Source organism: Dipodomys ordii, unplaced genomic scaffold, assembly GCF_000151885.1.
Source record: "Dipodomys ordii isolate 6190 unplaced genomic scaffold, Dord_2.0 Scaffold5, whole genome shotgun sequence".
Lineage (NCBI taxonomy): Eukaryota > Metazoa > Chordata > Mammalia > Rodentia > Heteromyidae > Dipodomys > Dipodomys ordii.
In genome coordinates this window covers 12,034,874-12,047,052 of record NW_012267221.1, presented here as the reverse complement: position 1 = coordinate 12,047,052, position 12,179 = coordinate 12,034,874, and positions in this window count along the sequence as shown.

The window sequence follows — 12,179 nt, the reverse complement described above, 5'->3', positions numbered from 1 at the left end:
TAAACTAGATAGTTCTTTTAATAAGGCTAGGATTTTCTAGGCAGATATAGAGGGCTCAGGCCTGCACTACTATTTTTCATGCCTTTCCTTCTATTTTGCCACAGTTTTTTAAAAGTGACTCCGGTTCCTTGTTCTTAAAAGGGGAAGATGGGTGAAGATTTATCTTCTGTAACTTCTTCAAGCTGACTCAGGGGTGTTGATCCTACCTAGCCAGGAACCTCTAACCTATTTTACAAAGAGGCTACCAGGGTTAGATGTCATCAAGAACAATATTTTAACTTTTGACAAATGCACAAACCTTTTCTCCGGCTGCAGCAGCATAGCTTGTTTAGCACTCTGGTTGGCAAAAACATCTTTCTGGATGGTTAGGAATGTGATCTCTAGTGACCCTAACAATGCCTAAGTTACCTGTGCAGGCCTTCAGACAGATGTTAATAGAAACACTCTCAGGTTTACAAACTTTTTCTGAGCAGATGAATTTCATGTAGCTGGTGTCAGCTCAATTACTGACCATTAGGGCTTTTGACACATACTGGGGTTGGGATTTAAACTATCCCCCACATTTTACAACCTTAGCTTTTTAGTACTATCACAGATGACTGACAAGTTCCTGTCCCTTACAAGGTAGTCATGAACATTAGGCATGCTTACAAACTATCTTCCCATGACCTTCTGGTTCTGATCAGTTTTTGAAGGGCCACGCACAAATGACTCTAGGATCTGACATTTTTGCCATCCGAGCAGTGGCTTATTGCCTCTGGATGCTCCTCCATAGCTCTTGTCCCACAAATGTCTTCTCTACACTGGGATAAATGCTTCATTGGCATTTCCCTTAGTTCGTCACTGGACTTGGAACTCGGGGCCTGAGTACTGTCCCTTAGCTCTCCAGCTTAAGGCTAGCATTCTGCCAGTTTAAGTCCCAAAGCAACTCTGCTTGCTCTTTCAGCACTCTGCTGGCTGAGTAGAGGTGACAGTCTCACAGGGACCTTTTTCTGTCCGGGCTGGCTTCGAACTAGTTTGCAGATCAATGAGTCTCATAAAAGGCCACTTTACTCCAATTAAAAGCAACAAGGTGGTCAACATAGAAGTAGCTTTTAAGCATGCTCTTACCTGGAACTTATTAAGAGCCAAAGTTACATCTAACAAACCTGTAAGAATCCTCTGTGCTTTGCTCTGGGCTTGCTGGAAATGGTTAAAAAAACTTATAAGAGCAAACTGGAATAGCAATTAAGCAATTATTTTGATAATCCTAATTTTTCCTTTGTGCATTTTGAGGCAAATGTTAAAAAAACTATTTTACTTTTAAACTTTATGTCAAAAATCTATTTCTAATTTTTAAGCTTTTTATTAATCTCTTTTAATATTTTATACTTTAGTTTTCATTTGTGTTTTGGAAATATCCCTTAAAATCTTGAGGCTAAGTGTCACTCATTGTCTCTTGGATGCTTGTTTTAAACCAGATACACATTAAAAACTTTTAAATTCAAATGACAATTTTTCCTTAATGCAAAAATTACAATTACCATCACTGTACCAAGAAGCTAGACTTAACACCTTTATGACTTTTAAAAACATCCTAATTGTAAAACATCATTGAAAGCAAGTCATATTATACAAATAAACTTTTTTTTGGTTCTTGAATAAAATACACAGTTTTAGACAGACAGAACAGGTAACGTCTTTGACAGCATTAAACAAACTTTTACATTTAAAATTTTAAACTCACCCAATTGTTACAGCATGCTGACAATTCTTATCTTGAACATGTTCACAAACATATACAAAACACACACAGATACTAACACGTGCAAAAATCAAAAGCAGTTGTACGTACAATTTTTAAAGTTTTTAAACAAAAATTTAAAACAATTTTTCTTTTAAACTAAGTATCTTTGTTGAGCATTTTTCCAGAGCTTGTTTGTTTAGCAAGGCAATTCTTCAATGGGTCTTTTGAATCCCTTCTGTTGGAGGAGGGCTGGGGGAGGGTGTCACCTGATTTTTTTATCCAATTTTAGACAAGAGCACTTTACAAATTGTTACATTGTCCGGACTAGCTGAAAAGTCCAAACCATGCACACAGCCTTCCACACCCTCCCTGCCCACAGCCTCCACAAGAACAAAATGCAGCCTGAGGCTTGAAGGGAATCAAACTAGTCCAGCAACCTTTCAGGCCTCACAGGGAGGGTGGCATAGCAGGTCTATGACAGAGCCCAGTCGGAGGCTGGAACTTTTATTCCCCCAGAGATGTTTAAATAAATAACAAAAACACAAATAAACACAAAAACCAAGGATCCACATTTAAAACTAGTACCAAAGGCTGAGTTGGGGACTAATGGGCCCCCAGTTCATCCCTACCAGAACTCTGCGCAGCTCTCACTCAGCAAGCTGAATCCAGAGTCTGCTGAGTGAGCCTGCCACCCTCACCCAGCACTTCCCTACCTTAGAAACCAGAACAGAAAATACACCGAAGTAAACAAAACAGACAAGTGGCCACAAAGACAAAATCAGGTCTTAGTGAATGGGGCGACATCTCACCACCATTCACAATGGGACTCAAATCCACTTACCAGGGGACTTGAACCCCCTCTACTCACCTCTGGAGGATTTTTCTTTTAGATTCCTGCAAACGTTGACCCAGGGGCCTTCCAAGGCAGAGGAGAACTCCCAGTCATTTTGGGGCAAGGGAAAAAAGTCCCTAGCGGCCATCTCCTCAGACTGACAGGCTCCCCGCCACCCACACTCAGAATCCCTGGGCCACGGCCTGAGGCTAAGATCTTGCTGGTGCCACTTGCAGGTGCTCAGTGGCAGATTTATCCTGCTGCGAGGTCTCCTTGCCAGCCCTTTCAAGTTATTGCTAGATACTGCAGGTTCTTCACCCTCTACTGCCCCCCCTCTTCTGGGGAATAAGTCAACCCCTGATGTCATCCTGAAATTCCAAAAGGCTTAAAGTGGGAGAGCAGCTGGGGTGAAAGAAGTCGCTGGCCACCCATTTTGGGGGCTCCAGGATGCTCTCTTGATCTAAAAATGAAAGTAAGATGAACAAGGAAAAAGAGGCACTGAATTAGAATAACAAACACAGACAAGACAGAGACAGCATGCATGTCCAGATTGGCACCCAAATCCACCCTTAACCTGTAGTGGCAGATGGCGGACGTCCCCCTCCAAAGGCAAAGATGGTGGAGGCCCAGCGTCCCCACTCAGAAGGTGGTGGAGGGTGGACATCCCCATCCAAAGGCCAAGATGGCGGAGGCCCAGCGTCCCCACTCGGGAGGGGGCAGAGGGTGGACGTCCCCGGTGTCCCCATCCAGGAGGGCTTCTCCCAAGGGTCCAGGGAACGTCTTCCACCGGTCCGCTGGCACCTTATAGTGCATCTGCCAAGTTTTCTTACCAGTCACAAAACCCCTACTTGCAAGTCAAACATGAAACATTTAACATAAAGCAGCTGCACCCCTACTTACCGGCTGGTTAGACGACTTGCTGATCAGGCCTCTAGGTGGGCTTTTGAGGGGGGCATCCCGGATGAGCCCCCAGATGAAATGTCTGGTTTTTGGATGCCCCCTCACAAACCACCAGAGATCACGATCAATGTAAACAGCAAAGAATCCTTTATCGCAAGCGTGAGCTTGGTCCTCTGCACACTCGGTAACCGGTGACTCTAGGAGGCCCCAGCACAAAATTAGCACAGCTTTTATAGTATCAAACAAACAAGTTTAGGGGGTTTCCACACAAGCAAGTTCACAAGTTCAGCAAGTTCACAAGTTCAGGGGGTTTAAGTCCACCCTGACCACACTTCCCTTTTTCTGATGGAATACTTAGGCAACTGTTCTGCTCCGTAAGGGTGGGCAGGGTTGGTAGCAACCTGCAGTTTTTCCAAGAACTAATTTTCTCTTTGGGGGTTACTCTGAGGGCAGCACAGCTACAGGTTGGTGGGGTTAATCTTAAAATGGAGTTATTTTAGCTCTTCAGGTCTAGCTTGTCTTCTGAGAAATATGGGGGAAAAAGAAACACATAGACACAGCAAATGTAGCTTTGAAACATGTCTTCACATCTCTCCCCTTACCTGTCATTGAACTCAATTATTTTAAAAAATCGTTATAGTTCAGTCTTTTCTTAGAAAGCCAAACTGAATGAATTGTAGAATTTCTCCCTTTACCCATTTGACATCCCACAAGGTGGGAAAATGACACATTTCCTATATATGCCCTTAGAATTCTTCCTTCATTTCACAACAGCGAAAGAATGGCATTTTTGATACAATATGTCATGATAAAAAGTGAGAGAATGAGTGCATCAACAGAGGGTTAACATACACCTTCAAGAGCACTGTATCAGCAGATTCTGAGAAAGCTGGGAAGAAAACAAATTCAGAATAAAATGCAGCCGTTTCTTTCCTGTTGGTAGGGGATGCTTCCTACCTCAAGAAGAGAGCAGTGTTACTACTACTCACTTTTACAAGTGAGGCAGATAGATGGACAGATAGGCAGATGAGAGCAACAGGTCCAGAGCATACACGAGTAGCAACCAGGATCATCTGCCCATAGAACAGGATGCCACAGGAAAACAATATGGATCGTCATGCCAGGAATTTATTTTATGGGGAAACCAGCTCAAAGCATTCACACTAAAAGGGTAGTGTCTGGAGGGCCTGGGTGGTGTTCCTCAGTTCTTTTTGCTCAAGACTAATGCTCTACCACTTTGAGCCACAGCTCTACTTCCAGTTTTCTCGTGGTTAATTGGAGACATGAATCTCAAGGACTTTCCTCCAAGGGCTGGCTTTGAACTGTGAGTCTCATATCTCAGCCTCTTATCTAGCTGGGATTACAGGTGTGAGCCACCAGCCCCTGGCTGCGTCGGAATTTTTGAAGCAGCCAAGGTCAAGGCCTGAGTCTGTGTTTAGAGGTTTGCCATGAGGCATAGTTACCCTAATGAAGTGCTTCATCGGGACTATCACTAAAATGGACCTGCCTCTTGACTTTCCTTAGAGAATTTTTTCCAGTAAACTCCACCTTGAAATCTTTCAGTTGAAGAATACATTAAAGTCAGGAGCAGCATTTTCTTAAGAAATCTGGCTACATTATCATCATAAAGCTACTTGTAAATCTAATCCTGGGTCTCCTCAATAGCAGGCTAGAAAATAATTCCACAAGTCCCAATGCCTCCCTTCTCTACTCTAGACCATCTGAAACCATATTAGTTGGAAAGGGACCAGGGAAGCCAATAAGTACAGGATGACCTAGGTTTTCCCTAGCAAAAGAGGTTTCTGTGTAACTGTTAAACAAAGATGAAAATTTTTCTTCCCTGTGGAGCCTCTTGAAGTGTTTACTAGATTAATGAGTATCATGAATTTCTGATAGGGGAGATTTAATAGTCTATATTAAATAAACTTTAGAACATTTCATTATCAGAGTGAGGATTAACAGCTTTCCTCAGAACATAGTTTGGAAAACCAGACCCCCCTCCATCAATGACATACATAAAAATAAATCATTTTGTCAGCTGAGTTAACATTTAAATCCCATCCTTTTAATCCTTGATTGTCTAAAGCACTTTATGACTGATACTATGCAACAAATGTGCAGCAATCCACCAAGGCTGGAGCTCTAAGGCCAAGGCTGATCATTATGCTTTCCTTGCTATTGGATATCACCCTATGGATACCCAAGAGAATTTAATTTCACCACATGTCAACAGGCCAATAACAAAAACACACAGATCCTCCAAAATATTGACTACTAACAGCAACTTCCTAATACCGGAATGCTTTCATTACATGTGTTTTTGTTGGTAGTTTTAAACTGTTGAGGGGTCGGAGGAAGGTAGTACTGACACTTGAAGTCAGGACTTTGTTCTTGCTAGGCAGATATTCTACCTTTTGCATTATTCCAGTCCTTAATATCCCTTATTTTTGAGATAGGGTGTCATGTTTTGAGCATGCTAGCTTGGACTAACAGGCACATATCAACAAGCCTAACTTTTTCCTCTCACAAAGCTATTATTTTTTTCTGGCCTGAAAGGGCAATCCTCCCCATCTCTGCCTCTCAAATAATTGGAATGACAAGCACACTGGCTCATGAGTGTCTCATAAACTTTTATCCCAATTCGCCCTAGAAACCTGGTCTTCCCAACCTCTGCCTCCTTAATACAACAGATGTGGACCACTGAGGTTCAGGGGAATTTTCAAATCTTTTTTAACTCCATAATATAAAAGAAGTATTACTGAGCATGGTGGCACATAACTGTAATCCCAAAACTCAGAAAGCTGAGTCAAAAGGAAGGACCTGAGTTCAAGGCCAGCCTGGGTTGTAAAAAACAGGGAGACCCTATCTCAATTTTTTTTGAAACAACGTCCTTACTTTTATGTTGAAACTATTGTTGAACCTTTAGCTGCATTATAGCTGAGTGGAGCAGCCTGTTAGTAGCGAGTGGGTACAAGGAAGGGGATGTTAAGATTGGCAGTAAGGGAGGCTCCACAATGTAGCCATGAGGCCACAGAGGCCGCAACACATGCAGGAGGTTTTCATAGTCCCTCAATGCCTCACACCAACAGAAGCCACTTTTGGTCTGATAGTAATTATGTTCAACAGTATATAGATTCATTACTTCTATCATGGTGCAACAACCCAATATACCATCTTTAATAAAACACCACATCTACTTGCATTTAAAGGCTCTTCTTCTTTTCCCCTACTTATTCTTGAGACATCACAGTTTAATGATATTTTGATAAGCTTATTAGAATAATTTATTGCTTAGCCTTTTTATTGATTAAGGCATTTGCATCATGATCAATCCTTTACTCTCTTTGATTTTATGTAAATGTACAGACAGGATTCACAAACAATCAATAAAGTCCAAAAAGTGGCAGTTGAAAGAAATACATCCTCCACAGATCTGCTCAGTCATTGGCCACCCTTTCTTCCATGTTTTTAAAGTACAGTAACCTTCTCTAGTGTTGCAGCTACACAGATTGCATCTCTATAGTCAAAAGAAGTGTTTTCATTTTTCCTGGATATTTTTTACAGTAAGATTGCCCATCTGACTTGCTTTCTCCTGATTAGCTTCTGAGATGATACCAGATCAGGCACATTCAACTCTATGGCTATAGATTTTCCTGCTTTCTAAGAGTGACCTAATGAGGAATAAATATATATTTTTCATATTTTTAATGAAATGTATACACAAAAGGTATAGTCATGCATATGCACATACACATTCATGTATATATAGACACACTCACAGACACACACATGTGGGTGCTTGTCCCTGAATTTTTCTGCTCATAGCTAGTGCTCAATCACTTGAGACATAGCTCTACTTCCAGATTTGGGGGTAAGTAACTGGAGATAGTGTCTTGAGGACTTTCCTGCTCAGGATGGCTTCAACTCATGATCCTCAGAACTGAGCTTCTAAGCAGCTAGGATTATAGGCATGGTTTAGGCAATCTTTATTATTTTTAGCATTTGTTCATTTGTATGTTTACTGCTTGCCACTCCCACCAGAATATAAGCTCCAAAAGTCTAAAACCTTTTCAGTTTTAACACTGGTGTGTACCCAGAACAGTGTACCCAACAACACATTGGAGTTTCCATACATGTTGCTGAATGGTGAATGAATAAATGAATCAGATTCCATTTTTACAAACAATGCCTCAGCCTGTTGAGATGAGGTGGTTCCCATCAAAAAAAGCATTTGTTCAAAATCAAGGGGCCTTAACCCTTGGCTAGATGGCTCAACTCATCTTTTAAAATGAAAAGAAAAAGGGAAATGTTGGTCATTTTTGGAAGCTGAGAATGAATGAACACTGAGCAATCAGTCAATCAGCGCAGGTTCACACAGACTCCTATGGCAGACCAGCTGGTTGCTTCACGGATACAAAGGGTATAAAGGATACAAAGAGAACCTCTTTCTCTAAGTCAAGTCAAAAAAGACAAAACCAAAAAAAAACAAAACAAAACTTGGGCTTGTTGGAATTTTGTGTGTGTGTGGGGGGGGGAACCCTCATCTTTGTATTATTCCACAAGCAAAAAGACAGAAAAGGCTCAGGCTTCAAAATACTTTCTGAACTCTGATGAGTAGGGCTGAAGCTGAAGGGCCACCAACCTCTAACTCCAGTCAGGGAGGGGTAGTGGGAGTGGGGGTGAGGGTGAGGGGTGGGGGAGGCAGGCAGAGGGCAGTGGTTCAAGCACTAGGAGTCAAGCTGAATCATCTCTCAGCCACAGGAAATGCCTGGGGCTGCCTTCTCTGCACACTGTGCCAGCTCTGGCTTCTGGCCAACACTTTCAGCTTCCCCTAGTGGCCTGGCAGCATGTTTTGTTTCATTTTGTTTGCAAGTGATTTGTACTAGACTTCAAACAGAGAAAGGAAGGATATACAATGCAGGATGGCCTCTTTGTCTCATTTTTTAGTGGTAAATGATCCTTAGGAAGAACAAAGCAAAACGCAGACAGCTAGATATAGAGCCAGAGCTGGAATCAAGGCCCCATGATAGAGAGACACATTGTTAAGTTTCCTTATAAAGTCTCATTTCCATGAGTCTATGAACATTTCTGGTCTACCTGGAGGAAGGCTGCTGGTGGACTCTGAACTCAGGTTGGAAGGCTGCAGCTTATCTCCAGGGCTGTAACTTCTGAGAAGTATGAGCTGGGATATAGGTTGTGTAGCTTCTCTAAGCCTCAGTTTCTTCATCTGGTAAGCGGGCACAAAACCATATGTATTTTATAGGGGTTTTGTGTGAAGAAAATCATGACATACCAATAAAAATCTTTAGCCTGGCTTGGTACTTAGTAAATAATCACAAATCCTAAATGGAAGCAGAGAGGGGTTTTACCATGAAATGGATGAAGATTTAGTCAGGCACTTGCACCCATGGCTGGGAATTGGTGATTCTAGGTGAGGAAGGGCAGGCAGGTTACCAGGAGGAAATACTCCTAGATAAGAATTCCTGGTGAATTACCTACAACTATGTTGGAGGATGGGAGTTTTCATAACTTGTTGTCATGGGTTCCTCCCCCATTTATTTGTAATAAACATCTTCACACCTCATTTTGACAGTTGTTTTAAAGGCTCAAGAATATTCTATTTCATTGATATACTAAATTCTGTTTAACAAACTTGTTGATGGGCTTTTAGATTGTGTCTTCTTTTTGGCTATTGTGAATAGTGGAGCCTTTAAAACATCTGAAATTCTGATAGGTATGACAGTATGGATGAACCTTGAGTTCATAAGTATGAAGTGAAATAAGGTAGACACAAAAGGACAAAGGCTGTGTGGTTCTACTCCATGAGTCTAGGTTAGTAAAAATTCATTAGACAGTAAGCTGAATGGAGATTGTAAAGGGATATGAGGAAAGGGAAAGGGATGTAGTTCTTATTTAAAGTATATGGAGTTTCAGTGGAGGATAGTGATGAAGTTCTTCCGATGGATTATGGTAATGGTAGCAGATCAAGGTGTGCACATTAAATGTTTAAAATGGAAAAATTTAGGAGACACACTGACACATATAAATGTGGATTTGCAGTGCTTGGAAATGAACTCAGGAACTTGTGCTTAGGTATGCTGCGTCTTTTACGTTTAGTTTGTCTTTCAGATAGGATATTGCACTTTTACCAGGGCTTACCTCAGACTGTGATCCTCCTATCTTTGCCTCCCAAGTTGTTGGGATTAAAAGCAGACTCCACCACACCCAGCCCCTAGAGTATATTTAACCACATTTTTTTAAAAGACACTATCATAAAATGCAAGGCCTAGGCCAGAAAATATTTCTCCAGCATTTAGTGTATTGTGAGCGTTATACCTTGGGTTGACTAGAAGTTGTTATCCATCCTTCCTTAAAAGCATATTCCTGCTGGGCACCAGTGGCTCATGCCTGTCATCCTAGCTACTCAAATCACCAGGAGAAAAAAAGCCAGAAGTGATACTGTGGTTCAAGTGGTAGAGTGCTAGCAAAATGAGCAAAAGGAGCTCAGGAATAGTGCCCAGGCTCAGAGTTCAAGCCCCAGAACAGGCAAAAGAGTAAAAGAAAAAAGAAAAGAATATTCCTTAAGGTCTTGACAAGTGAGACAAAAGTATCCATTTCCAGATTCCTTGCTTACACACCGCTAAGCCAACCATAGAATTCTACAAAGACATCACACATAAAGTGGTCTCTAAGACATGCAAATGCAACACATACACTTACACTGTTTTCTTTTGGCTACCCACTATCCAGGACTCTTCCAGAAGGCATGTGAGGGTAGAATACTCATCACTAGTGCTTGAATAAAAGCAGGTAACACGGCAACTTAGTTCAAGCTGACAGTCATTTCTAATTGAGGTCTGCAGATTTCTAGTTGGTTTCTAGCCACACTTAGCATCATTTCTTCTCCCAGGAGTATTTAAGGAACACTGGGGCAAGTGAGGCTGGACTTTAACCTGTCATCCTTTGATTGAGATGAGTTGCTGGGTCCAGGAAAGACCCAAGCTGAGTGCAGTGAGTCAGGCAGGTTCAGATAGCTTCCTGCCCTCAGAGACAGCTGAACACATTCATTCTGAATTGGCCAAGTAAAGGCCAGCTGGGGGCAGGGCACAGAGGGGTGGCATCCCGGGTCTAGTGCTGTGGCTTTCAGTCTACCTGCCCCTCAGCTCAGACCCTTGGAGAGGGTCAGACTTCTGGGTGGAGTCTATCTCCAGGTTGAGCTCTGAGTAACTCAAATGGTGATGTTCTATCCTATGGATTCAACCAGACTGTCTGAAGTTGCAGCTGGTGTGATAGGAGGAAAGAGACTCTCTTAACTACCCAGAAGAAATAGGAATTTGTAGCAAGAATGCACATTGCTATGAAGTAAACAAGATTTTGGATAGAGCTAGGAAGAACCAAGTCTTAGTGAGATCCAGCCTGGAAGGATATTGGGATCCACAGCAGCTCTAGGCCTGTGTCATGAGCCTTCCCCTTAGAAGAGTTAGTTTGCAAGTCTCACCCTAGTGTTTTTCAGTTCCTATGTCTCAGGCTTCTTCTCTCTTGAGTTAACTATGGATAATGGTCCTTCCCCTACCTCCTTTCTACCTGACGTAACTTTCCTCTGACCCAGGCTTCTGCTTTCAAATACCTGCAGATCCCTCCTAAAAATGACTTGCTCTTCAATATCAGACTCTTCTCCTCCAGTCTCATTAATCTCATTAATCTCTTGCTCACTTGCTCTATCACTGTCTCTCTTTCTGTCTTGCTCTCTCTCTCTCTGTTCTCATCCTGTCACCTTCACCTACTATTACCAAACTCCTGATTTCCATTTCTTTCCCAGTTCAACATTCACATGCCGTAATGCCTTCAAACATAGTTTAACTTGTAGTGGATTCAGTTATGTCAACCATATCCCCAAAATGATTAATAAATTTTCAGTTGTACACCATCCTGAGGCACACAGTGAAATCTTTTACCATCATGTTTTCTTCTACTCAGGACACAAATCATCCTTTTGTCCAGTCTATCTACAATGTATATGCTATTTGTCCATTTGTCACTCAAAAGTCCTTTCAGTTCCTAGAGCAACTATTGTGGCATTGCAGTGCTTGTGCTCAAGTAATCTTTACTAATGACCTTGAAGCACAAGAATAGCGATCCGAAAATTCATACAGGCCAAAAAGAGCCATAAAGGGCTTTCTTTAATTGAAAATGTGAAAGTTCTCAATTTAAGAAATGGAAAAAAAAATGGTGCTCTGAGGCTGCTAAGATCTATGGCAAGAACAAATCAATCCGTGCATTCATGAAGAAACAAAAAGAAATCTGTGCTAGTTTTACTAGACACTTCAAACAGCAAAAGCTACACAGTTCAAGACAAATGCTTGCATAAGATAAGAAAGGCATTGAAAATGAACTGTATAACTTGTGGGTGAGGATGGGAAGTAAAAAATGGGAGAGAGTGAGGGAAGGAGTGACATTGTCAAAAAGAAATGTACTCATTACCTGAGTTATGTGACTGTAAACCCTCTGAACATCATCTTTACAATAACAATAAAAAATCTAGAAAAAAGAAAGAGCATTAAGATATGTGTAGATGTATAGAAGATATTATATATAAACCATTATAATGTATATTATATTATGTATAATAATTATGCATAGCTCATGGAACTTTCTCCAAAATAGACCATATCATAGTTCATGCAAGGAACTTAAGCAAATACAAAGGGATCGACATAATCC